Here is a 27,516-nt window from a genome sequence, read left to right as displayed (position 1 = left end):
AATTGATTCCAACACTGAACTTGACGTCGTCAAACTTTATTATGCCTCTCTTCGTCCATCTGCATGAAAGTTTAGCTGTCATGGCTCTGAAAATAATATATATTTGAATTGTTTATAACATGTTATTTCATCTTATAAAACAAATGATCAAAATCATATAGAGAATTTATAAAATCTTCGCAGCGACATTAAGGTGGTTTTCCCGCAAAAACGAATAAAAAAATAGTGCACGAGTTATTTCCCCTATCAGGAACAAAATTCAGAATGGCGGGCGATTTCTGTCGTTGCAGACACAGTAATAAATGAAGCAATAGGTAAGCTACGCGCATCACATAAATGTTAAAATATATCTCATATGGTGTCTTTTTTCATATAATAATGTATTTTCACATCAAGTAATGGAAATAATTCGAGTGAAAGCTGTATTTATCAAAAGAATGATCGCAAGCGGAGTTTAAGCTCCGCCCACTTTTTACCTAATTTGGAAATTCAATGTAGGCGCGAAGCTTGCAGTTTGCAAGTCGGTTAATTGGAGTTAATTGAAGCAGCCGAGCACTTGTTAGTTGTGATTTGAACGACCTGGTGGAACAAACTTATGACAACGAATCGAAAATTGTATTCAATATGGTCCATTGTCAGGAGAAAACATGTTTTAGAAGGCTAATCATGGTTTATTTTATCGTTATCAGGTATTATAATGTAGAAATGTGCTAAAATGCAGGCGGCATGACTTGTGCCTTGCCTTTGGACAGAACAGAAAAATTTGACCACGTGCTGCAATATTTAATTTCAACCAGTAGCCGTCGTTTTTTTAAAGACACCGAAACACGGGGGTTTGTAAATCCTATGGTCCCAATGATTGATTGATTGATTGTTGGTTGCTTAACGTCCAGTGGCAAATATTTCATGCATATTCAGGACGAGAACAAGTTCACAATAAATACAATAGGTAGGTTCTGTAATAGATTAAGGGATTAAGGTCGGAGAAATTTAGACTGCCACGGGAAATGAGGGTATATTGGATAGGGACAGAAATTTAGCCTTGCAACAGGTCACCTACGGACCCCTCAAAGAGTTGTTGCAAGGGTTCTTAACGTGCAAAGAGCGTGGCACTCTCTTTACACGAGGCATCGGATTTAACGTCCCCATTCTGACCGGACGTGGCTGCAAATTTGTACATCCCGCACAGCCAAACGGACGCCCCACTTTAGCACGGGTTTTACTGCCGGTCGGAGGAAGACCAATGGTGACCATACTTCTATTCCCCAGTCACCCTTGGGGGTTGGTCCCAATGAAAAATCCCTCTTGTGATCTTTTAGGAAATAGTAGAAATAAAAAAAAAAAAATATAAAATAAAAACCCCTGTGGCTGTGCCTAGTTCCTTCCCGCCTTGTTAATATGCAGTATTAAGGACAAATACTTCATTTGCATCATGCCATAGGCTCAGTTATATATACTTATTTACATCCTGCCATTCTTCCAAAAAAATATGCCTGCAGGACACATCAAATAAAAAAAAAAACCCTTTCAAGTCATCATAATTATTAGGACTAATCCTGCCATAGGCTCAGTTACACATGATTATTTGCATTCTGACACCTAGGAAGAAGTCTGAAAACAACATCAGAATATATTTACATGCCCCAAGTTTCATATCTAATATGGCGTAATTATTTGGACTTAAGGGTGAAGAAAATTTTACACCGGAGTTGAATTTCTGTAATATACATGTATATACCATTGATTTCACCATGATTACTAATATCATTCATAATCGCAAGCTCTGTTGTCATTCTTCATATTACTTTAGTCTAGATATCAGTGATTTTCCTACCCTTTTTCAAATGGGGCCTGGGCCCCTAGACAATTTGGAAAATGTGTCGTAAAACGTATGAATTAGGAAGAAATAAATCATTGTGTTCAACATATTTTAACGATGTACATGTTATTTATTATTTTAACATTCCAATTTTCTTTCATGTTCTAATTTGAACTCGGTCATACAACCCTGAGATTTATTGCAAGTTTCCTTGTCAGTAAGATTTCTCTCACAGACACTTATATGGCATGGTATAATGTTTTTAGTGCTTAGTTCCAAGCTAGAGTCAACAACTGTCACAGATTAGGGTCGCACTTAGAATGTGAGTGACGGACAGTTTCACTTTGTACAGGAGTAGAGTTCATTTCAAGTGAATTATGCTAAGGTGTCTGGGTAGAAACAATTTGTTTAGTGTTAGTACTTTGGTTTGATGTGACTGCTTTAGTACCTTTATCTGCCACAACCACAGATTCATCCTGTTGTACATCCGTAAAAGTAGAAACATTTTCTTTCAAATTACAATGTATATCAGTCCCTGTACAAAATGCTGTAGTATCTTCCATACTAATTTTGGATATTTAAAGCTAAACAAGTTTTATACAATCAGTGGATGCATCTTTGCCTTTTTATACGCCCAATTACGGGACGTATTATGGTATATCTATTGACGTGAGCTCCCTTTCGTTTTTTATAAATTTTAGATTTTATGTTTCCGAGTTGTGGGGTTTTATTCATTAAAAAAAGGGGGGTTTTCCAGTTTTCGGACAATAACTCAAAAATGCTTTCAGCAGTTCTCATGATGTAAGCTCCCTTTAGAGTTTTATAAATTTTAGATTTCACATTTCTGAGTTATGGGGTTTTATTCATTAAAAAAGTGGGGATTTTCCAGTTTTCAGACAATACATGTACATGTAACTCAAAAATGCTTTCAGCAATTCTTATGAAACTTTGGTGAATTGTTTATATCTGTTAATGTAAGCTCCCTTTAGAATTTTATAAATTTTAGATTTCACATTTCTGAGTTATGGGGTTTTATTCATTAAAAAGGGGGGGATTTTCCAGTTTTCAGACAATACATGTACATGTAATTCAAAAATGCTTTCAGCAATTCTTATGAAACTTTGGTGAATTGTTTATATCTATTGATGTAAGCTCCCATTAGAATTTTATAAATTTTATTTGTTTATAGTCTGACAACAGGTTTACCAAGTATTGCGCAACAGCATACTGTATTGCGCAACAGCAAGAAATCTTTAATTGAATATCAATTCAATTCATATAACCAATTTCAAGTTCTTTGTCTACATTTATTCAGAAACCTGTAATATGTCAAATATTTAATTACAATCCAAATTCAGACCTTTATCAAGCTTGAATATTCTGTCCATTTTCAGTGATCTGGAAGGATTTTTTCTCTATGGGCCCAGGCCCTCACAAAAATAAATTCAATGGGCCATTTTTAGAATTAATGGGCCATGTTGTCAAATGAGTGGGCCATTCATTTACAATAAAAACAAAAGATAAAATAAGTGTATATTTCACTGTACTTGCAAGTATGATTCTAATTAATATCATGGATATTGTTCCTGTGATTTTGTAATTTCAATTTCAATGAATATACAATAACTTCTTCCAAACCGGGCAATATTTACGATAACCTTTATTTACAATGTAAAAACTGGTACTGTTCCCTTGTTCATGTTCATGTTTTTTTTTACATTAAATTTGGGTCTTCGTCGATACCATACTTATTCCAGACGTTCCGTATTAGAGGAAGTTTCTGGCATTTCATCTGCACTTGTATTATTATTACTTCATCACGATGACAAGAATAACAGTAGAGAGCAACATTAATTGATAAGACACAACAACAATTCGCTGAAGGCATGTTTACAAAATGTCAAAACGAGCCAAAGACCCCAAAAAATGACAAGGACAGTTAAGCCCCTTTTATGGAGACAAATACTATGCTACTCTTAAAAAGGCTTTTGGGTTTTTCAATCGAAATAATAGCAAGCTTACTTGAAAGGTTATAATTAGAGAAGAATTCTCGCCTGTACTAGCCAATTTTCACAAATTTAAAGTTGTTTATAAAAAATTATATCATGAATAATGGTTAACTACGTTTTTTGGGTAATCAGTCATACCGCATTTTGCTATTATTATCATAGGAAAACACCTGAGATGTCCCAAAAATATATATGTGCTCCTATCATTGGAGTAAACACTACACAGTTGTGTACTCACACATGGCGGCACGAAATACGATCGGAAATCCATTTGACAATATCTCAACGTTTCAAAACGAAGTGAAAAATATCATGCGCCACGCGGGCGCTTACATTTGTCACTCTATGCACCATTTCTGGTTGATAAGTGCAAGTCCTTCCCGATCACTGCATTTTTGCCCCAACTGTTCAGGGTTGGACCTCTGTGGGCGTATCCAGCTGTGCTCAGCAAAGCAGTTCATTTTAATTTGTGAACATAATATTGAGAATAATGAGAAGACTAGCTATGTTGTCTGTTTGTGCATGCTCAATTCACATAAAAAGCATATAGTAAATATTTACGTGTGAGAAAATAATGAAAACCTTGTAGTTTTTCATGTTGGCTGTTTTTACAATGCATATGTTACTCAGATAATAACCCAGTATCATCACTTCATATCATTCCAAATTATTACTGTTAACCAGCGGACGTCATCCAAATTCTGAATTAAGCTTACCCATTGTAAAAACTGGTTTACGGTCGAAATATGATAGTTACCTGTCTATATTTGATATGCATGATTACATCGGGAACAGTACAACAACCTATATTTTGAACCAAATCATACGAATAATAAAATTATCAAATGTGTATAGGGACAACTGTTGATATTTTGTTTGAACATGTTGAAGGCTAGTAGATTAAATACTAATTGCTCAGTTATGGCATGAATATTGTCTTGTGTTGAATTATGAGTTCAAGATGAAGACCAGCATTAAAAGCACTGTTCCTTTACCTTGCATATATATATATATATATATATATACATATGTGCCATCTTTCATGTTCATGGATTGATTTTGTGTCCTGAATTGATATTCTCTACTTTTCAATTTATATAATATATTACATGTAACTCGCTTGCAAGTCAAAATGATGATGCATATTAATTATAATAAGTAAATTTTGGGACAGCTTTATTCATATTTCACATCTTTTATCATGGAGAATTAATGGTTATACGGCCGGAGAACACAGCTATTTCGTAGTGCATTTCTTTTAGACAATAAATTCAGATTAAAAAAATCGTACCTGCTCTATCTCAAAAATATTTTTACAGTGTAGTGTACTACTTTTGTACAAATAATATCAAAATTATTGAAAAATCTACCAGCTCTAACTCAAAATATGGACAATTCTATGTTAAGGGGGTCTATAATTCAGTTTGACAACTTCAGAAATACTAATTTTTGACCTTTTTTAACTGGACCAAATCACTACTTTACATAAAAATTCTTCACCCAAATTTTTTTTAAATGTAATTTCATCTCCATACTTAAAATTTAATTCATAAAATATAAAGAAATAAATTTGAAAAGTGTATGAACAAAATTTGCAAGTTATACACTGTCCACACTAGGGACTATATTTGTAGACAATGAAAATGAAAGGACAATAACTGTGTCCTCGGACCTTATATATAATTAGATTTACAAATGTAATAATTGTGATTTTTCATCCACTGACCATTTCTATTTTGTTTTGATAACATACATAAAATTGAGAATGGAAATGGGGAATATGTCAGAGAGACAACAACCCGACCAAAGAGCAGACAAATGTTTTTTTTATATAAACTTCACATTTTGTAATTTTTGACTTAATGATTAAACGGATAGTAGCTACGATTTTCATCAAAATTATTTTTTTAATCTATATGCCTGATTTCGTACAAAAAGTTAATTAAGTATAAATAAACCCATCACTGTTTACTTTCCATTTAGCATTTAGAAGCTTTTTAATGTTTTACACCTGAATTTAATATTTGTCTACCAGACAAAAATTCGATGTTAAGCCAACCCTTATTCATATGACCTATGTTGACCATAACTCGACAGTCCTCAATGCGCAATCGCATGTTGTCCCTCGAAGGGAAAATGTTGAACAGAGGAATGTAATCGTGGGAATGGAACGTGTATTTACAGTTTCTGTGAGAAAAAGGAACAGAAAAGAGGTGCAGACAAGTTCTTGTAAATTTAAAATAAATAATGGCGATGAGATCGGTCATTAGAATCACTTAAAAAAAGCCTGTCGTGCAGGCAAAGTCACGCAGAAGTAGCCGACAATACGAAATGTTTACATTTTTAAACTATTCCAGATCCCATATTAACGAATCACGATGTGTTGAAATCGTTATTGTCCAAAATATCTTTATAAATTTACGGGCAGTGATCTCCCAACTTAGCAGAAATTAAAAATCAACTTCTTACAAAGTTCGGGAAGTAAACCTGATGCATAATTAATGAGATGAATAGGCAGGCAACATGATATTAATGATCAATTATTATCACTTCTGAGGTTCATATAAACATTCCAGAGATCTTATTGTTAATTTTTAGTACATATCTTTGATTTTAGCAGCTCTAGAACTTGGTCATAATTTTGTTAAAATCGTAGCTACTATCCCTTTAATGAAATTTTTAAAACATCTGGAAATGCAAATTATTTTCAAGAAAATTAGAACCAATCTTCAAATAAATTATGAACATCAGATGAATGGTGAAAGCCTTATAAAATATGGTAAAAGATAGAGATGGAAACATGATATACACTATACATCTGATACATAGGCGCTTTCGCATTTGGAAATGTATATATGACAGTATTATGACATTTATTATATAATGGATAAAACAAACATAGGTCAACTCTCCTCACCTTTAATGGGAGGAGTAAACTTTTGATTCCTAAAATTGGAATCTTTTGATATTAGTTTTTGTCACCGGAAAAGAAAAAACTTTGATCCCTTGTTTTATGACATATCTATTTTATGTTTTAAATTGCACGACAAACAATGACAGACCTTTTTTTTTTAAATAAAAAATTAATAGAGAGGAGCGGTTTATGAATTAATTTACACAAAAAACAAGAGGCTCTATTAATTTTTTCAATTATGATCCAAAGAAGTGAAAAAAGGGCATGGCATCATGCTTGGGGAAAACACTTCAAAATATTAACTTGAAAATTTGGGTATACAATGATACATTTGTACAGCAAAACACTTGCTAAACCATAAATAGGCTTTTAAAAGTATTCAATTTGATATTATTTGCTTGAAATATCATTGAAAAATTTAAATGTTGTTAAAATGACCTCATTTCAGAAAAAGATGAACTAATTTATGAACATTTAATCCTCATTTCTGCCAATAAAAATTAATGAACATAACTTTGCTTTATTGAGTTTTGGTAAGTGCAAAATACCTTTAAAACTACTACAGCATGCATATTAGTATAATACATTGATTCAATGACATTTTTTATCAGAATTGTCAACAAAATATGTTAAATTGAGAAAAATCTCTGAATGACAGGACAATCATCACTAGTTTGATATATATTTATTAAACACAACAGGACCATTGAGGAGCTGTATCAACAGTGACCCAGGGTATGTGATACAGCTTCACAAGGTAATAGACTATATATTCTTAAATCAGATAACTGTTTGCTGTGGTACCACAGCAGAAATGTTAATGAAAGTTTGGAAAATTTTATGGTGAACAAAAAAGATGGAAATTTATAAATCTTATTATACAATTCTTTTCTTAGCTTCTTTCCCATTGATCCGTTACCAGAAGTATATTTTCCATTTTTAGCTCACCTGACCTGAAAGGTCAAGTGAGCTTTTCTCATCACTTTGCGTCCGTCGTCCGTCGTCCTGCGTCCGTCGTCCGTCGTCCGTAAACTTTTACAAAAATCTTCTCCTCTGAAACTACTGGGCCAAATTTAACCAAACTTGGCCACAATCATCATTGGGGTATCTAGTTTTAAAAATGTGTGGCGTGACCCGGTCAACCAACCAAGATGGCCGCCACGGCTAAAAATAGAACATAGGGGTAAAATGCAGTCTTTAGCTTATAACTCAAAAACCAAAGCATTAAGAGCAAATCTGACATGGGGTAAAATTGTTCATCAGGTCAAGATCTATCTGCCCTGAAATTTTCAGATGAATCGGACAACCTGTTATTGGGTTGCTGCCCCTGAATTGGTAATTTTAAGGAAATTTTGCTGTTTTTGGTTATTATCTTGAATATTATTATAGATAGAGATAAACTGTAAACAGCAATAATGTTCAGCAAAGTAAGATTTACAAATAAGTCAATATAACCGAAATGGTCAGTTGACCCCTTTAGGAGTAATTGCCCTTTATAGTCAATTTTTAACCATTTTTCGTAAATCTTAGTAATCTTTTACAAAAATCTTCTCCTCTGAAACAACTGGGCCAAATTAAACCAAACTTGGCAACAATCATCATTGGGGTATCTAGTTTAAAAAATGTGTGGCGTGACCCGGCCAACCAACCAAGATGGCCGCCACAGCTAAAAATAAAACATAGGGGTAAAATGCAGTTTTTGGCTTATAACTCAAAAACCAAAGCATTTAGAGCAAATCTGACATGAAGTAAAATTGTTTATCAGGTCAAGATCTATCTGCCCTGAAATTTTCAGATGAATCGAACAACCTGTTGTTGGGTTGCTGCCCCTGAATTGGTAATTTTAAGGAAATTTTGCTGTTTTTGGTTATTATCTTGAATATTATTATAGATAGAGATAAACTGTAAACAGCAATAATGTTCAGCAAAGTAAGATTAACAAATAAGTCAACATGACTGAAATGGTCAGTTGACCCCTTTAGGAGTTATTGCCCTTTATAGTCAATTTTTAACAATTTGTCGTAAATCTTAGTAATCTTTTACAAAAATCTTCTCCTCTGAAACTCCGTGGCCAAATTAAACCAAACTTGGCCACAATCATCATTTGGTTATCTAGTTTTGAAAATGTGTGGCGTGACCTGGTCAACCAACCAAGATGGCCGCCACGGCTAAAAATAGAACATAGGGGTAAAATTCAGTTTTTGGCTTTTAACTCAAAAACCAAAGCATTTAAAGCAAATCTGACATGAAGTAAAATTGTTTATCAGGTCAAGATCTATCTGCCCTGAAATTTTCAGATGAATCGGACAACCCGTTATTGGGTTGCTGCCCCTGAATTGGTAATTTTAAGGAAATTTTGCTGTTTTTGGTTATTATCTTGAATATTATTATAGATAGAGATAAACTATAAACAGCAATAATGTTCAGCAAAGTAAGATTTACAAATAAGTCAATATAACCGAAATGGTCAGTTGACCCCTTTAGGAGTAATTGCCCTTTATAGTCAATTTTTAACCATTTTTCGTAAATCTTAGTAATCTTTTACAAAAATCTTCTCCTCTGAAACAACTGGGCCAAATTAAACCAAACTTGGCCACAATCATCATTTGGTTATCTAGTTTTGAAAATGTGTGGCGTGACCTGGTCAACCAACTAAGATGGCCGCCACGGCTAAAAATAGAACATAGGGGTAAAATTCAGTTTTTGGCTTTTAACTCAAAAACCAAAGCATTTAAAGCAAATCTGACATGAAGTAAAATTGTTTATCAGGTCAAGATCTATCTGCCCTGAAATTTTCAGATGAATCGGACAACCCGTTGTTGGGTTGCTGCCCCTGAATTGGTAATTTTAAGGTGATTTTGCTGTTTTTGGTTATTATCTTGAATATTATTATAGATAGAGATAAACTGTAAAAAACAATAAATGTCGGCAAAGTAAGATCTACAAATAAGTCAACATGACCGAAATGGTCAGTTGACCCCTTTAGGAGTAATTGCCCTTTATAGTCAATTTTTAACCATTTTTCGTAAATCTTAGTAATCTTTTACAAAAATCTTCTCCTCTGAAACAACTGGGCCAAATTAAACCAAACTTGGCCACAATCATCATTTGGTTATCTAGTTTTGAAAATGTGTGGCGTGACCTGGTCAACCAACCAAGATGGCTGCCACGGCTAAAAATAGAACATAGGGGTAAAATTCAGTTTTTGGCTTTTAACTCAAAAACCAAAGCATTTAAAGCAAATCTGACATGAAGTAAAATTGTTTATCAGGTCAAGATCTATCTGCCCTGAAATTTTCAGATGAATCGGACAACCCGTTGTTGGGTTGCTGCCCCTGAATTGGTAATTTTAAGGTGATTTTGCTGTTTTTGGTTATTATCTTGAATATTATTATAGATAGAAATAAACTGTAAAAAACAGTAAATGTCGGCAAAGTAAGATCTACAAATAAGTCAACATGACCGAAATTGTCAGTTGACCCCTTTAGGAGTTATTGCCCTTTATAGTCAATTTTTAACCATTTTTTCGTAAATCTTAGTAATCTTTTACAAAAATCTTCTCCTCTGAAACTACTGGGCCAAGTTAATTATAGATAGAGATAATTGTAAGCAGGAAAAATGTTCAGTAAATTAAGATGTACAAACACATCACCATCACCAAAACACAATTTTGTCATGAATCCATCTGCGTCCTTTGTTTAATATTCACATAGACCAAGGTGAGCGACACAGGCTCTTTAGAGCCTCTAGTTTCATTAACATTTCTGCTATTCTGATTTTTGTCGAGCCTTCGACTTTAGTTGAAAAAGCGAGACATAGCGATCCTACATTCCGTCGGCGTCGTCGTCGTCGGCGGCGGCGGCGTCCACAAATATTCACTCTGTGGTTAAAGTTTTTGAAATTTTAATAACTTTCTTAAACTATCCTGGATTTCTACCAAACTTGGACAGAAGCTTGTTTATGATCATAAGATAGTATCCAGAAGTAAATTTTGTAAAAATAAAATTCCATTTTTTCCGTATTCTACTTATAAATGGACTTAGTTTTTCTGCCGGGAAATATTACATTCACTCTGTGGTTAAAGTTTTTAAAATTTTAATAAATTTCTTAAACTATCCTGGGTTTCTATCAAACTTGGACAGAAGCTTGTTTATGATCATAAGATAGTATCCAGAAGTAAATTTTGTAAAAAAAAAATTCCAGTTTTTCCTTATTTTACTTTTAAATGGACTTAGATTTTCTGCCAGGAAACAACACATTCACTCTGTGGTTAAAGTTTTTAAAATTTTAATAACTTTCTTATACTATTTTGGATTTGTACCAAACTTGGACAGAAGCTTGTTTATGATCAAAAGCTAGTATCTAGAAGGAAATTTTGTAAAAAGATAAATCCATTTTTTCAGTATTTTACTTTTAAATGGACTTAGATTTTCTGCCAGGAAACAACACATTCACTCTGTGGTTAAAGTTTTTAAAATTTTAATAACTTTCTTATACTATCCTGGATTTCTACCAAACTTAGACAGAAGCTTGTTTATGATCATAAGATAGTATCCAGAAGTAAATTTTGTAAAAATAAAATTCCATTTTTTCCGTATTTTACTTATAAATGGACTTAGTTTTTCTGCCGGGAAATATTACATTCACTCTGTGGTTAAAGTTTTTAAAATTTTAATAACTTTCTTAAACTATCCTGGGTTTCTACCAAACTTGGACAGAAGCTTGTTTATGATCATAAGATAGTATCCAGAAGTAAATTTTGTAAAAAAAAAAATCCAGTATTTCCTGATTTTACTTTTAAATGGACTTAGATTTTCTGCCAGGAAACAACACATTCACTCTGTGGTTAAAGTTTTTAAAATTTTAATAACTTTCTTATACTATTTTGGATTTGTACCAAACTTGGACAGAAGCTTGTTTATGATCAAAAGCTAGTATCTAGAAGGAAATTTTGTAAAAAGATAAATCCATTTTTTCAGTATTTTACTTTTAAATGGACTTAGATTTTCTGCCAGGAAACAACACATTCACTCTGTGGTTAAAGTTTTTAAAATTTTAATAACTTTCTTATACTATTTTGGATTTGTACCAAACTTGGACAGAAGCTTGTTTATGATCAAATGCTAGTATCTAGAAGGAAATGTAGTTTTCTTCCAGTTAACATTACATTCAGTCTGCAGGTAAAGTTTTTAAACATTTATTAGATTCATAAACTATCCTGGATTTTTACCAAACTTGGACAGAAGCTTCTTACAATCAAAAGATAGTATCAAGAGGAATATTTTTTATTGATTTACTTCCTCATTTTTGTTGAGCCTGCGATTAACAGAAAAAGTAGGCGAGACACTGGGTTCCGCGGAACCCTTACGAATTTTTCTATTGATAGAGGCATCAATATCAGTATGTGCATCTAGCAACATATTTTTTAATTGATTGTGTTCTTTACTAACAGATGTCTGCAGTTTTGCCATATTTGTTTCTAGAGACGTGGAAAAGGATTTATTTCCAGGATGTTTTTCTAATGACATCTGATATTTAATGACGTTTCTAGTTTCATCTGTTTCGCCAAGTAGTTCAATACAAAAGTCCATATCAGTTCTATGTTTTGGAACATCTGCCACAGCTGAAGTAAGAAATAATTCCAAATAACAAATTTTAAGATTGACTAATATTATAAATTTTATTAAAATGATAAAAGATAAGACAACACAAACTTTGAATTCGAAAAGATGTCAGTTTTAAAACAATTCACTGAAAATTGATATATACAGTATTAATTGTTTTATGCTTAACATGTCTATATAGTATATTATTTTGTATTTCAGATTAATGCAATGCTTTCATATTATACTATGGTATAACGGATAACAAAATTGGGGTCAAGTTCAATATTAATGAATTTCCCTATACCGTTCAGGAGTTATGGTCCTTGATCTATTGGAATATGGCACTTTATGTCGTTATCGTGAAACTACTTATGAATCACTTGACCATAGCTTTTTAAAACTTCATAAATTATTATATTTTGTAGGAATAGACATGGTAGTCAAGTATGCATTAAAAAGGGAAAACTGGTGAATGTGAAAAGAATATTAACCGTTGCATCCCAAATAATCAAGGGTAAGCTAGATTTTTAATTGATTCAAATTTTAGCAATCCAGTCCAAGTCATTATTACCCAACCCTTAGATGTATATGTATTTTGATATTGAATCTGTTGAGCTTTCCTTTGCTCATCAGTGCCACTTGCAGCCTTGCTTGTTTTCATCAATGTTCTTTTCAAAGTTAAATATCAAGAAATTGTGTAGAAATTGAGCAAGTTTTATAAGACCTAATCTGGCATCTGATTATAACTTCATTTCTTTCCCCATTGGTGGTATGCCAGAATTGTGTTTTTTTTTTTCGAGGATTAAAGAAAGCTCTGTTATAATATTTTTAATAACATTTATTTGGCTTTCTGAATGTTTTGCCTTAAAAAATTTAATGTATTGTAATCAGCAAAGCCACCTTTGTTAGAGTTAACAATGAAGTTCTCCACCATCTTCATCTTGTTTGTTGTTGGTAATTTCTTTAAATTTACAAAATCTTGTTTAACTGAAACAAAAATATATTTAGAAGCATGCAATTATTATAGACTTGGAAAACTATAGGGCCAGTTAGAATCAAACTTTACTGTAATCTTTATTGGCATATTTTGTATCAAAAATTGTCACTGACAAGTCTCCATCAACCTGAACCAACATGGCCAACATAGCTAGAAATAAAGCACAACAATGAACTGCAACTTTTGTCTATTATTTAAAGATAGATAATCTACTGTTTAATAAATCTAAACTGTCAGATGACTCTTTATATAAAATTTATTGGTGTTAAATAACAGTTTTCACAAATTTACTGTTTTAAGATGTAATTAAGTTAAATCACCACTAAATCTTTCTTGAGAAAGAATCTTCTGTATACTTGACCATGTAGATTTTAATGTGTTTTTTTTATAAAAAGTCTACAAAGTAACGAGTCGCTATGCTATTTTTCTCAAGCTACAAGTAAGATTATTCATTAGAAAAGGTGTTTCTGGATTGAAAGAATTGAGGAAGAATTATCAAATAAGATATGAGATATTATTATTAATAAAATATGACCTGTATGAGAAGGTGGCTTTTATAATGTGCTTTCTTCAGAGCTACTTTTTTATATTGCAGAACATTTAGAAATCACAAATTACTATCTGGCGTGGGGATTTGCTGGATCATATATTTAAGAAACTGGCAAGCATAAATGGCATGAATAGGCTATTGTGATCATGTATCAAGTTTTATGCAGGAGAAACAGGCTCGAGTACAGCAGATATATATGTGAACCATTTTGTCTAGGGTGATGAAAATATCTTATTGCAACAGTAAGGTATGTATAATAGAATTGAATGTATTGGTATTTACCTGTATCTTCGAATAATTTTCTTTTAATTCCCATTTTCTTTCTTGCAGTTGTTGTACTTAGTACATCAACATCTATTTTCTTGTCTGTAAGAGGTATGAATATATATATATGCCGCTTGCATTGCAGATATGTAGATCTTATTTTAATTTCAATGCACATAAAAAAAAAAGGACAAGATTGCCAATGAGACAACTCTCCACAAGAGACCAAATGACACAGAAATTAACAGCTATAGATGACAGTACTGCCTTCAACAATGAACAAAGCCCATACTGCATAGTCACCTGTAGAATCCCAAAAATCACAAATGTAAAACAATTCAAACAAGGAAAACTAATGGCCTAATTAAAGTACCAAAACAATGAACGAAAAAAACAAATTATGCAACACAGCAACAAACAACAACCACTGAATAACAGGCTCCTGACTCGAGACAGACACATCCATACAGAATGTGGCAAGGTTAAACATGAAAGTGGGATCACAACGCTCCCCTTAATTGTATATTCGTTTATATGAAGATTTTTTATCTGCTTCATTTGTAAGTGGGTAAAAGAATATGAGTAATATTACTTCCCATATATATATTTGATGATTTGTTCAAAATAATGTTTTTTTTTCTTCAATTTGCTAATTAATGCTATTTAAAATCTTAAGATTACAAACAATTGTATGTACCTTTGATATATGATTTATACATGCATCTAACTTGTTTGTTCTCATCTTCTTTTGTTTGTTGTATGTCTAGTCCTTGTTCTGAAAAAAAAATATTGATGGTAGAGTGAGAAATTTGGTATGTATATTTTATCTTGTTTTATTTTGATATCATTATGCCGTCTGCAAAAAATTTCAAATGAACAAATTTTGAATGGACCAATTTCTAAGCTGATGGTATCTTTTCAGCAGATTGATTCACACTTACAGAGAAAAAAAAATTGAGAATTCAACAAAAAAAGATTTTTTCTCAATTTTCTGACAATGTTAAATATTTGACATGTTAAGAGAGTGGCATACCCTACTTTATAGTTATGTTTAACAATAATGCTGGGTGGTGCCATCTTTTCAATTGGTTTTCTTCCATTGGTCAGGTCATTGAAATTAGTTGCTGTTCCTATTGAAAAATTAAAAGTTTAATAAAACATCTAAGACTTGAGATGATTATTAGAAAATAACAAATAGTGCTAACTAGGTAGCTCAGATAGTAGAGCAACTCAACTGGTGTGTTGAGCAGGTCCCAGGTTAAATCCCTGGCCTAGTTTTTAGTTGAAATTGATAATGATAAAATTTGTATACGCCTGTCCAAGGTGGAACATATTATGGTAAAGCATTGTCTACACTTCGGAAAATAACTGAAAAACTTCCATGAAACTTTTGATTTAAAAAAATGTATTTCATTTAAAAACCATGTTCGCTCACTTTCAGTTTGTTGATGATCAGCTGTTATATCATTTAAATTGTAGGATGTGGTTGATTCAGAGGCAGCTTTGTCATCTTCATCAAGTTTTCCATCTGAAGATCAAGAAAAAAACAGGGTAAGTGTTACAGATTTGTTTTCTATGCATCTGTATACCAGGTCCATGATTAATATCTGATATTCGAAAATGGGCTTAAGGTGGTATGGGTGTCTTAACTAAAAAAGATACAATTTGTTCATAATTTGCAAAGATCTATATATAGTGTGACATGTCAAAAAATATAATACAATTGATGGTCACTGAGCATTTTCTCAAGCTACAAATGAAAAGATAGCTTTTATTTAGAAAATGCACTATTTAAGAGTAACCTCCCCTTAAAATACAAATTTAAAAACATTAAAAATCAAGCAAATGTAATCTTCGCTTATAAAATATTAATATAAATAGGTAAAAATCTTATAATATAAATTTGTTTTATAAATGAAAATTCAAACTAGTTTTCTGCATTCCTTGTCAAATTTTGCTTATTTGATTAAAAATCTGGACCTTAAGTTCTCTGTTATTTATAATCAAAGAAGGTGAAAGATGACCATACTACCTAAATAAGGGTTTCCACATAGATTTTGTCTTTCCTAATTGTATTAATAACAAAAATTTGACCCTTATTTTGTGGTTCACTGAACAACAAAATTAATAGTGCAAGTTTTCTCTGCTTAAGGCTTCGTTTAAAATTGTTCAAGAATGTTTTTGAACAATGTTATGCATTGTTACATGTCCAGTTTATTTTAGATTTGAAAACAAATTGTCATTTTGGTAATGCCCTTATTTGTACTGAAAACGTTTATTTATTGAGAATTATCAATTACAGGAATTTCTGTTTTCGACCAATAATAATTTATATAACTTAAAAAACTTGCCATAATCATTAGTATCCATTTTATTAATATCAGGGTTTGATATATCATCATTATTGCCATTATCTTCAACTGAAAAAGAAAAATGAATTGTTGTAAAATGTTCTGAAAGGTATGTAAAAAAGAATTAAACAGAAAAATGATTACTTAACTTTTCTACTTGTAAGAAGATGTCTGCAAAATTAACAGGTAAGGTGATCTTTTTACTCTTATATAATCTTAAATATAAAAATTGTTTAACAACTTCTAAACTACAACTTAATATCCTTAAATTGAAATGTATTGATCATAGACACTAAAATCTTATGACTTTCAATTCTAAATACCTTGAGGTTGAAGGTGCACACTTGTTTTTTCCAAAACGCTATTGTTTTCTGTGATGGAACTGGCATCATCTGTGAAATATAAATCAATTATGAGTGAACATTGTAGATATTGAAGCTTTCAACCATTAAATATACTATATAGTAAATAAATAACTTTATAAAATTACATTTATATGTACAATTAATACCTTCATCAATTAAATCCACATTTGCCGTAATGTATGTTAATTGACCATCATCATCATACAGTTTCAATTTTGGTAAGGGCAATTGCAAAATATTACTTTTATATTTTGAAACAACATCATGCCAGACATTTTCTAAGACTTGCTGCTCTTTTTTTAAGTTTGAAGACCTGAAGTGGTGTAAAGTAGGACCCTCGGACCTATCACTTGGATCATTTGGACCATCATGGAAGACAATGCCACCATTGTAAAATGACCACCATGTGCCTCTGCCAGCAGCCATAAAATCAGCAATTCTCTCGAGGTGACACTGGAATAATGTTGGCCTCGTCTTCAAGAACTGAGCTGTAAATACAGACCTTGGATGCTGTTTTAATAGCCTTGCTTGCTTGCTGATGAATGAGTCTTGCATATGAAAGGAGTTCTGTTTATGTCCTTCCTTTTATTGGTAATTGAACCTAACAATACAATTTTCAGCAATATTTCCTGGTTGCCTGTTAGTGGTGTTTCTTGAGATTCTTCTGAGGTCACCGAAACATCTCTCCTGTTCCTCTGTAAGGATTGACCTCAAAGAAAATATTCTAAATGCTTCGGCAAGATGTATAGTTATACTATGGAAGTGGCTCCCAAAAAACTTCCTTGCAGTCATTTTTACTGGACTGCAAAAAATGGTTCTACATGTTGCAGCAAATAACATTGTCTGGTTATAGAGACGAAGTATCAATTTTGGTGTTCTCCCTTCGCTAGACAGGTAAGAAATATTTACAATGTCCACCAGCGCATTTACCATTTGTATAATGTTCTCATCAATGTTCTTTTCAGAGTTAATTTCATCAAGAAATTGAGAAAGTTTTATCAGAGCTAATCTGGCATCTGATCCTCTAATTTCATTTCTTTCACTATTGGTGGTATGAGAGAATTGTATTAACTTTTTCTGGATTATAGGATCTTTTATTTGGTAAGGAAGCTCTGTAATTACATTTTTTATCATATTTGCCAGGTCATGGAGTGGTTCAAAGCAGGGTATTTCATAATTTTTTATGTTGAGATCATGAGACGTCATTTTTGGATTTGGCAGCATCAAGGCAGGTGGTTTTCCAATACCATGCATTACAGAATTAAGTATATCTTGAAGATCACCTTTCAAGGAGCAGGTAAATTGTACATGTCTGGCGTCAAGCTCATCCATAATTTCATCTTTTTTCAAGTTTCGTAATGGATTTAAGTTGCCATTTTTCAATTTTTCCAGGGTTATGGAAGATAAAGCCAATCTACATCTGTCGTCCAAGTCTAGTACCTTTGCATTAAAACAGTGCATCAAGTTTGTGAACTCGTCGGCTTTCACACCACACATGCAGGGATAGTGTCCTCCATGTTGTTGGCCGCTTTCGAATTGCCTAGCAGGCCCATCTCCACTAAATAGTCTTAGACAGTCGTAAACCTCAATGTTTTCATGATGTATTGGGGAAGTAATATTTCTCAGATCATCAACTCTATTTTTCAGGTATGCTGCTTGTTCTTCATCACTACTTGCTAAAAATTAATCATTTTTTTTTAAATTAATGCCACCCTTAAAGAAAGTGCTTGTATGTTAAGGTAGGTCTGTATTATTTTTTGGGGACTAACGACACAAGTTGTATGTTTTAGACACAAAAAAACAAAGCTAGAGCAGAAACACAAGTTTAAAAAAAATTTGTAGCCAAAATGTGTGTTGCACGACATCATAAAATTTCTCTTCTCTGCAAGTTGTAAGCTTACAAAACTTCAGTTTAATTATGTATCCATATTTTATTAGTCAGTAGTTTTTATTTTCAGAATTTTGTAATTTTTTGCATCCTTGAATTTATACTCTTTATATTGCATTGGCTATTGCTTTTCAGATTTAAAGGATTGCAAAATCATCTCATAGGCTAGCAGATAATCATGGCATTCATTGACATAATAATTACATCTTAATTATGGTGGATCTGATTTGTTTTTTAATTGTACATGCCAGTTGTAAGAATACAGAACTTTAGTTGAGTATAATTGTTAATTTTTATGCCCCCCGCCATAGCGGAGGGGGCATTAAGTTTAACCCTTGTCTGTACGTCATACGTCCGTACGTCCCAAAATTGGTTTCCGTTCTCTAACTTGAGTTTGCCTCAACCAAATGTTATGAAACTAATACACAGTGCTAATAACCACAAAACGCAGATCAAGTTTGAATTTTTGTGGCGTCACTTTAACCGTTCTAGAGTTATGTCCCTTTACAAATGGAAAAATTGCAAAATTTTTAGTTTCCGTTCTCTAACTTAAGTTTGCCTCAACCAAATGTTATGAAACTTATACACAATGCTTATTACCACCAAATACAGATCAAGTTTGAATTTTGGTGTTGTCACTTTAACCGTTCTAGAGTTATGCCCCTTTATAAATGGAAAAATTGCAAAGTTTCCGTTCTCTTAAGTTGCCTCAACCAAATGTTATGAAACTTATACACAATGCTTATTACCACAAAACACAGATCAAGTTTGAATTTTGGTGTCGTCACTTTGACCGTTCTAGAGTTATGCCCCTTTATAAATTGAAAAATTGCAAAATTTTTAGTTTCCGTTCTCTAACTTAATTTATTTGTATCTTGAGATTTTCAAGAAGTATTATAATTTTTTGTTTTGTTGAGTTTTGTAAGAATCATGATTTTTTTCATTGTTGAAGATGTATTTTTATATAAACAATTATGATTTATTTTGTACTGGTAGATTTATGCAGGATACCATTCCTTATTTTCTGTCTTTTATTTCATGTGTGTTTCTTGGAGAGTGAGGATGATTTTATAGAGTTTCAGAAATAACGTGTGATAAAGTGGATACAGCAGATTGATCAAGTACAAGTTAATATCAGTAAGAAATTCATTATTTTAACTGTTTGACTTTTCTTGAAAACTTGAAATTGTCTTGCCAGTATTATCAATGCAACTTAGTCATTTTAAAGCAAAATTTAGAAAGTAGGGTACAAGATTTGTGTAATCAACACCTTCCATTTTCAACCTAGATCCCTGAAACTTTACAGGAAGTGTGCACATGTGTTGAAGTTGGTCTGCTATTATGGAATTCTGTGACGAATTTAATTTCTGTTATGGACCTAGAAACATTATATATACTGCAGCTGTACTATTTGTGCAGTCAAATTGCATTGACCATATATTTATATGTGATATAAAGTCACTGACCGTATATCGCCTTGTTTATGACGTTGACAATGCATTTCCATAGAGTTTTCTTTATGACGTCAATAAAACGTACAGGTTCGCGGAAATTTTAAGTCGTTCGCTTCAAATTAAAAATAATGTTTTTTACCCTAAATATTTCATTAAGAATAGTATAAGACTTGCAGTATATAAAGAATAACTATACATTGTCTCGAAATATAAATATTATTTGTACTCGGCTCGAAACAGGTAGAAATGTTGGCACAGCCTCGCTTTCTTCCTGTTTCTAAGCCTTGTAGAAATAACATTTATATTTCGAGACAATGTACGGTTATTCTATATTTTATAATTTAATATTTGGTAGCAAAATTTATAAACGGGGTAAGTTTTTTTCATAATTATCTTATCTTTTTTTATACCTTAACTATTCTTGGAATTGAGAAATACATACGAGAGATAAAAAAATTTATACCTGATCGACCAAATATGTACATTCTTGGTTTTTCCACAACAGATTGAACATTTATCGGCTTTTCCTTCGGAAACTTTTCCTCATACTCCTTATTGGTCAAGTAATTGGCTGGATCATATATCCAGGAAACTGTGAAACAAATATGGGAATGATTTAAAAGGCTGCTGTGATCATGCCATAGTTTTATATTTCTTGTTCTCTCTAATGTCTTGAGATATGTAATGGCTTCTTCTTTATTTTCAGGAATCGGTTCATTAATCCTTTGGAACCTTGTTGTAAGTTCATGATTGGACATGGTGCAATATTCCTCATCAGTGAAATGACGAAGAATGCCAAGCTGGATTTGTTCCTGAAGGACAGACATGCGTATCTTGTCAAGCGATATTTTTCGACTGTAGATGACCTGTTTTTCTTCAGTTAATGTACCAGAATTTGTAATATTAGTTTTGATGATGGTTTTAGGATCTATAGGTTCTCCGATATCAATTTCTCCAGATTTTTTTTGGTTGTCAATATCGCTCTTTAATTTTTTGGCAGATCTTACAGCTGGTACTGAAACTTTTAATTTTTTGTAAATAATCGATTTCCTTGCCCTTCTTATACGCCTGGTGTATTCATTACTTGCTATATGTGAGTTTGTTTTAAATTTTGAGATATTGATCCCTATGTTAAGTGTGTACGCCTTCAAAACCTGGCCTGCATTTTGAGGAACTTTGCCATTGATTTTTAAATTATACCTTCTGGCTAGCAAGGACCAGTTAACATAGCTGCCTTCAGACTTTTCCTTTATTTCATTTATGAAACTTCTTTTGTCGAATTCGTAGTTCGAAAAATTACCATGATGTTTTTTTGGCATTTTTCCATGTTGTTCTTTCTGTAGTTGAGTTAATACTCTCTCTCTTGCATCTGTTTTATTTTCAAAGCTAGTGGCCATGCGATCCCTGGTATGCTGGTTAAATGACTTTCCCGACGAAAGAAAAGAAGAAACGTCCTCTCCAGGTGATGATAGGGAAACTTCTAATGAGTTCCTGGTTTCTTTTAAAATTTTTTTCAAATTCTTTTTTTTTTTCTTGAGGTGATTTTATTGGTGAAAGAGACACCTTGACCTGGTTTTGAAACTTCATTTTAAGTTTGTCCTCGACAATTGGCTGGATAATTTTTACCAAGTTCTGGACAGTTTTTAGACCTCTAGTTGTTTTTGAATGGCTTTGCGGAGATGTTATTGATAGTACTGAATCTGTTGCAGCATTGCACAAAGTGTGTAGATTGTTTGCATCACTGGATGATGACAAATGTAGTGATGAATATATAATATGTGTGGTGTTGCATCTTTTGCAGTCTTCTAATGTATGTTCCCTTTTTTCTTCATTGGACAGCTTTTCCCAATTCTTTAGTGAAAAATAGTCTACAAATTTGTTTTGTTGTCCATCCTTATTATTATTTCGCCAGTATTTTTTATCGGTGACATATTTCTGGAGTCTTTTGAGCTTAATGCCAAAGTCTTTGAAATCTATTTTCATTTTTGGATATTTTGACATGAAGTTTTGATAGTTCTTGTATCTTTCCATGATACTAAGATGGTTAGTGTATCTTGGAGCATGTTTGTTCTCTTTATTTTCTCTATGAGCTTCTATTGTAGACAGGTCTTTAGTTGCCCTTGTTATAATTGTTTTCACAAAATTGCAGATGTTCATTTTTTATTTACAATCTAAAAAATTATCTTGAGATTAAAATATGTATACTTGAGGCTAATAACCTATAACTTAAATTGTTAATGGCTGTGCTTTCTCTGATGAAAAAAATATTGTGAAACTTAAAAGACTAAAATCAAAGAGTTGCCATGTGGCTTTATATTAATTTTTTAAACAAATTAACACACAAAAATCAGAGAAATCACTTTCATCATTTTGATAATTTATATATAAGTGATTTAAGGTAGATAGGGTGTCTTCCTCCATCTTGGATTTTGAAATACCATAAAACAATCGGTCTAGATCATTAAGAAAATGTGCAAATTTTGAGTGTAGTAGGTAATTCATGTGTAAGAATTTTCATTTCAATACAGAAAATGACATGTTTTATCATATTTATGGTTGTATTTTACAAAAAACAGGAAACTTTTGTTTTATTTAATTTTTTCCAACTTTGCCACATAAGGGGAGGCAACTCAAATGTAAGGGCAGATAATTCAGATAAAGGTATTTTTACAATAGAATGTGTAAGGAATTTACCTATTTGATTATGTAGCAAGAAAACGGGTCCGGTGACCCCATTTTTTCTTTTTCTTATCTGAAAGCATAATATTTGAGCTATCTTCTCATATTTTATCTCAAAATTCTATGGTGTAGTTTTGGTTTTATGGCAGAAAATTGGGTTTTCCATGCATAATCTATACAAAATCTGTCAATTTTGCACAACCTGTAGCGTGAAAATAAGCCCCGTGACCCATTCTTTTTATTATCTTTTTTAAAAATACATGATATAAACTAAATTTTGGCAAATTATTAAAAAATTCTATGGATTGTAATTTAGACACCCCATCTACCTTAATCCATAATTAACATGTGTTTGTGTGTTGAAACTGATCACATATCCTCTTCAATCTTATCACATACAATATGACCTGTTGTATCTGAAGCATTTGCCAATGTAAAACAGTGGTTTTATTGTCAAAACGTGGTTTTACTTGGTCCCCAATAGCAGAGCTATTCAAATTTAGGTAGTAAAGTTTTTGTGGGAATAACATTTTGTTTTTCTGGTTATCTCCATTCTTATAGCTGTTCAAAATTTTGTTTGGGATAATTGAAGGCTCTCAATTATTAATATGGTAAATGTATGTGGGTGGTTGCATTTTCTTCAAAATCTTTAAAAATGACATTCTGAATTAAAATTTGTAAATTATTGATGGTTAGGTTGCAAAAGAAGGGCCTCCCATAATCCAAACAGCCAATTTTGGAAACTGCTCTAGTGTTCTTGGTTAAAAAGAAACTTGTCATTTTGGCTTACAATTGCCTTAACTTCAAAAATTCCTGCCTCTGACAAGTGTCGGATAACATATGTAAAGATCAAAACATGTTGTGCACTTCAGAATGATTGAAATAATGAAAAAAAGATAGTTTTAAAGTTAAAATTGCATATTCTTTGAAACTCACACAAACACATGTTTATCAATTTACAGCTCTTTCCATAATGCTAGCAAGACCAAGGTTTGTTTGGCTTGCTAGCTTTGTTGTATCAATGTTTGCCAAAGCATTGTAATTAAGATATGTAAGATTGACATCTGGAAACAACATAAAAAGGAGGATTTTAACTTGTAGTTGTATACATTATATTTAAATTTGGTTGGACATTATCAAATAATCAATATTACCTATACACCGGTTTAACTCCGCCTACTTATATTAAATAAAGAAAGCAAGGCAACCAAACCTTTGTTTTGCTAGCATTTTGAAAAGAGCTGTAAAAACAATATTGTATAAATTAAGTATGTTATTGTGAATATAATTATTTCTAAAATATAGCCCGTTTTTGGGACATTTATGGTATACCTCTGTCCGTCCCTCCGTCAATTCACCATTGTTGTCTTAAGTGGAGCGAGGCAAGATGAATGCATGTTAAAAGCAATGTATCAAAAAATTCAAAGAAAGTTCATTATTCCTATTAAAAATAAAATCTTAAATTAATTAAAAACGAAAGGGAGCTCATGTCAATAGATGTAAACAATTCACCAAAGTTTTATGCAAATTGGTTTATGAGTTAATGTCCGTCAATTCTTTGAATTTTTTGATACTTTGCTTTTAACATGCATTCATCTTGCCTCGCTCCACTTAAGACAACAATGGTGAATTGACGACACATTACAGCAATTTATGGACGAGGCTTAGATATGGGGAAATGTATAAGAATTGGTGTGTAGCAAATGAAATACAATACAATTCATTGTTGTTATATTATTCTCTTTTTGGAAAATATATTCTATAATCAATTATGAATTTCCTTGATGCAGATTATCTATAGAATGTAAACTTTAGGAAATATTTTGTTTTCTTTTTTGCATTTCATCATATTTTTACTTATTTATTTGAGAGTCAACATTTTTATTTTCTAACAAGTTAATTAGTCTTTATAGTATAATGGTTGGACTTTCTTGATAATAGAAAGAAGAAAAAAATTCTTTCTCTGATGATGATTTAAATGACAAACTTGACTTGGTTTTTGTCTCGCCTCGAATGAATCAAAAAGCAAGACATAGGTATGCTGTTTCTGGCATCGGCGTCAACTATGTAGATCTCATAAACATGTTTTAACCCCGCCGCATTTTTGCGCCTGTCCCAAGTCAGGAGCCTCTAGCCTTTGTTAGTCTTGTATTATTTTTAATTTTAGTTTCTTGTGTACAATTTGGAGTTTAGTATGGCGTTCATTATCACTGAACTAGTATATATATTTGTTTAGGGGCCAGCTGAAGGACGCCTCCGGGTGCGGGAATGTCTCACTGCATTGAAGACCTGTTGGTGACCTTCTGCTGTTGTGTTCTATGGTCGGGTTGTTGTCTCTTTGACACATTCCCCATTTCCATTCTCAATTTTATTAGTTTGTGATTAGGGCTAGTTTATGGTGAAACTAGTGGTAGGTCAATGATATTTGGTATGCAGTTGTATTAACATTGGCACATCTCATTACCATGGAGATTATTTGGCCCACCCCATCAGTCATGGTCTATTGACTTTGAAACTTTTTGCTGAATAGTTTACATGTATTAGTTTGTGATTAGGTCATTTTATGGTGAACCACTGATGGTAGGTCAAAGCTATTTGGTATGCAGTTGTATAATCATTGGCATATCTCATTTCCATGGAGATTTTTTGACCCCACACCCTCAGCCATAGTCTATTGACTTTGAAACTTTTGCTTCGTTTACATGTATTAGTTTGAGATTAGGTCAGTTAAAGATGAACCACTTATGTTAAGTCAATGATATTTGATATACAAATGTATTGGCATTTGCAAGTTTCATTTCCATGGAGATTATATAACCCCTCACTCTCATTATGGATCATGGACTTAAAAACTTTAACATAGTTGACATGTTAATGTTTGTGTTTAGGTTTGTTTGATGGGAAATACTTGTGAGATTTCAGTGGTTTTTGGTATACAGTTTTATTAGTATTGGCCCATTTTAATTTCATGGAGATTGTTAAGCCCTGTACCTTCAGTCTTAGTCATTGACTTTGAATATTTGCATAACTTGCATATTAAAGTATTTCTATTTTAATTTCAACATTTGCATTATCAAAATTACAATTAGGCGATACATATCTGTGTTAACAGTTTATTAAAATTGAGTTGAAGTATTTACATTGTCAAGTTAATGAAACATTAAGACAAAGTGGGTTTTATTTTATAGATATCTGGAGATGTTATACACTTTAAGGATTATTCTGAATAATATTTTAGATATTTATAATTGCTGAGCATATTCATTTCACGGTTAACAAGATTTTTAGAGTTTTTTTTTTTCATTTGGATGAACTACTTTTGTTAAAAGCAATAATGATATTTAAGATTTCTTGTCTGTGATATTAGACTTGTTCAATTTATTATGTTACAGTAATTGATGTGAAGCAATTGAAAAAAGGGTCAAAGTAAATGTTTTCAAAAATTAATGAAAATTAACAACCAAATTAATTTCAATTGAGGTGTATGAAACATACTTAAAAGTTATCTTTATTTTTTAAAACTTGTATATTTTTTCAATTTGAAAGGACTGATGGTTGTTAAATGTCCAGTGGCATGTCACTACTATTTCAAATAGCATGTATGAGATTTAAGATATCTACTGCAACACAAATTATGTGTTTTATATATAGTAATTTAAACTATTATGAGTATGGATGTGTTGCAATTGAAATAAAGTCCAATCCATTGCTGTTGGATATTTGTTTTTATTAAAACTTATTTTTATAATTATGAATTATTAAATTTTGAGTTTTAGTTGAATTATCCTGTTGTTATAAATGATAAAACCCAAATATATCAGTGTTGATTACTTGCTAGAAGTTGAAATATATGAAAATTGTTGGCCTTTTATGGCTTTCTATGCAATGAAAGCCACAGCTCATTGTTGAAGGCCTTATTGTAACCTATATTTTCATACATCAACGACATTTGGCCTTAGATGGAGAGCTGACTCGTTGACATACTGTCACCACACATCATCTTATTTTTTCATAGAGTAAAATAGATGCTCATTGTTGCAGGACGTATTGTAGCCTATAATTGCATGCAATAATGACTCTTGGCCTTTATAGAAGGAGAGTTGAACCACAGCCATAAATATCACTTTATACATTTAACAGTTAGAACCAAAATGCACCAGAATTGAAAAGAAATAAAGGAAATAAAGACATGGACTCTGCTATGACTATAAAACCATATTAGAATTATTGAAAATTACCAAAAAAGTTCAGACCTGACCGTTAGTTTGTGAATCTCGTATGTTTGGTGTAAGAAAGAAAGACTTTAAAAGTGTGTATTACACAGAATATAAAAGGATATGGAGTATTTAAAATGTTCATGGGACAAAATTGCGCACAATACATACTTTGATTAAGATGAAAACACATTGAGCTACCTGCAATAAAGATATTGTGTACCTTTTATACAATTGAATCAAATTTGGTCCATCATTTCTTTCCTAGAAAACTTTGGATATATATTTAATACTTTGAGGTCCTTTGAGTAGTATAATAAATTGGTCGATAATAAGTGTTTATAGTAAAAATAAGAAAAATGGAGAATAAGCCTCAAGTACACATGTCAAAATGTATGTGGATATA

General features: G+C 32.0%; 1 long non-coding RNA gene across 4 annotated transcripts; it reads left to right on the top strand.

Annotated features, from left to right (window-relative positions):
- The first annotated feature begins 273 nt into the window (after window positions 1-273).
- LOC127714145 (uncharacterized) lies at window positions 274-26,677 on the top strand. Of its 4 annotated transcripts, none has more exons than XR_007987572.1 (11): window positions 274-314; window positions 12,195-12,370; window positions 12,774-12,862; window positions 13,941-14,142; window positions 14,927-14,971; window positions 15,639-15,710; window positions 17,180-17,769; window positions 18,019-18,172; window positions 18,268-18,522; window positions 18,899-19,900; window positions 20,924-26,677. It is a non-coding gene; the product is annotated as an uncharacterized LOC127714145 (long non-coding RNA). The 4 variants fall into 4 exon arrangements; XR_007987571.1 differs by lacking the exon at window positions 274-314 and adding an exon at window positions 506-689; XR_007987573.1 differs by lacking the exons at window positions 274-314; window positions 18,019-18,172 and adding an exon at window positions 506-689.
- Window positions 26,678-27,516: the final 839 nt, after the last annotated feature.

Source organism: Mytilus californianus, unplaced genomic scaffold (genome assembly GCF_021869535.1).
Source record: "Mytilus californianus isolate M0D057914Y unplaced genomic scaffold, xbMytCali1.0.p SCAF_9, whole genome shotgun sequence".
Classification (NCBI taxonomy): domain Eukaryota; kingdom Metazoa; phylum Mollusca; class Bivalvia; order Mytilida; family Mytilidae; genus Mytilus; species Mytilus californianus.
Note: the sequence above shows the minus strand (reverse complement) of the source record. Positions and strands in the feature narration are given on the sequence as shown.